The sequence below is a fragment of the Penaeus vannamei genome, chromosome 26 (genome assembly GCF_042767895.1).
Source record: "Penaeus vannamei isolate JL-2024 chromosome 26, ASM4276789v1, whole genome shotgun sequence".
Lineage (NCBI taxonomy): Eukaryota > Metazoa > Arthropoda > Malacostraca > Decapoda > Penaeidae > Penaeus > Penaeus vannamei.
In genome coordinates this window covers 634999-636957 of record NC_091574.1, presented here as the reverse complement: position 1 = coordinate 636957, position 1959 = coordinate 634999, and positions in this window count along the sequence as shown.

The window sequence follows — 1959 nt, the reverse complement described above, 5'->3', positions numbered from 1 at the left end:
TCCCTTTCCCATCCCACCCCCCACTCCCCCCCTCCCCACCCACTCCCCCTTCCTCAACCTCAATACTCCCCCCACTTCCTCTCCCCCGCTTCCCCACTCCTCCTTTCCCATCACACCACCCCACCCCCTACTCCCCTCCTCTACCTCAATACTCCCCACTTCCTCTACTCCCTTACCCCACTCCCACTCCCCTACCCCCACCCCTTCCACCCCCTTCCCCCGCCTTCCCCACCCACCCCCCACTCCCCCCCCCAGGCCCTGCAACTCAGAAAGGGAGGAAGAGGCTTGGGGAAGTGAAGCACGGTCGAGGAATAGCAATGACTCGCCAGCGGATGTCGAGGAATAGGTCGCCCTTGAGGTTTTCCATGATGTAAGCTTTTTCCTTTTCTTTTCTTTTTTCTTTTTTTCTATTTTTCTTCTATTTTCTTTCTGTTCCTTTTTCTTTTTCTTTTGTTTTCTTTATTTTTCTTTTTTCTTTTCTTATTTTTATTCTTTTTCTTTCTTTTTTCTTCTTTTTTATTTTCTTTTTTTTCTTCTTTCTTTTTCTTTCGTTTTCCTTTTTCTTCTTTTCTTTTTTCTTTCTTTTTTTTCTTTTTTTGTTTCTCTCTACCGGTTGGTGGGTCTTTATTTCATTATCTTATTTGTTTTTTTATATGTTTTATATTTATGATGTTTCTTAATTTTTTTTTTCTTTTCTTATTTGGGTTTTTATCTATTATTGTTTAATCTTTTATCCGTTTCTTATTTTCTATCTATTTTTTGGTCGACTTTTCATCTATTTTTCATTTATTTATTTTTTGGTCTAACTTTTGTTTATATAATAGGTGATATTCTTATGATTCTCTTTATGGATTAACAGTTCTTTATTTCATTTTTATAAGACAAATTATTATCATTTTTATCTATATACTTCATTTCGGTAAATAAATAAACTATATTCCTCAAAATTTCACGAAAATACAAGAATTCAATTTCAAATCATGTAGAAGAGATTTCTTTTCCTGTCTCTTTAAAATCACCTCATTTTGCTGCCTCTGATATGGAACCTATAACACCCCCCCCCCCCCCCCGGCCCCCCGGTCCCTCCTTCCTCTTCCCCCTCCTTCCCGGCTTTCCCTCCACTCCCTCCCCCCCTCTTTCCTCCTTCCTCCTTCCCTTCCCCACTTTCCCTCCACTCCTCCCTGCCCTCCCCCTCGCCTCCCTCTTCTCTTCCCTCCCCGGCTTTCCCTCCCTCCTCCCCTTCTTCCCTCCCATCCTCCCTCCCCCTCCTTCCAGGCTTTCCCTCCACTCTCCTCTCCCCCCTCCTTCCTCCCACCCCTTCCCTCCCCCGCTTTCCCTCCACTCCCCTCCTCCCTCCTTCTTCCCTCCCTCCTTCCTCCCTCCTTCCTCCCTCCCCCTTCCCTCCCCCTCTTCCCTCCCCTTCCCAGGCTGTGTCTTACCATATTTTCCCATTTCTATTTTCAGAAATGAAATAGAATTTAGATGAAAGCGATTTATTGTCATTTTATGCTACGATGTAAATTAATAGAAACTATTTAAGTGAAGTAACGAGTTTATTAAAGGTATGAAAAAGCACTGACAGAATATTGAAAAAAAATGTGATATTGATAAAATAATTTCGAAAACTTCTGTTACACGTCTCATCCTTGTGAAATTATTACTTTTTTATTTTTATCTTTATATATCTTTTAAACGATTCATTTCTATTTGATTTGTGATGATTCATTCGCATGTTACCTCCTGAAATGACTAATTCACAATTTTTGGTGTTAATTGCATTTTTTTCCGAAATGATTCACTTTTATTTGGCAGAAAAGGTCGATTTTCATGCTTTATTTTAATGTACCTTTTCTGACATGATTATTATTTTCTGAAATAATTCGTTTCCACCCATTTTCCCGAAATTAGTCATGCTCAGTTTGCAAAGATTCAGTATTTTCATTATTAATTCTATTTTGT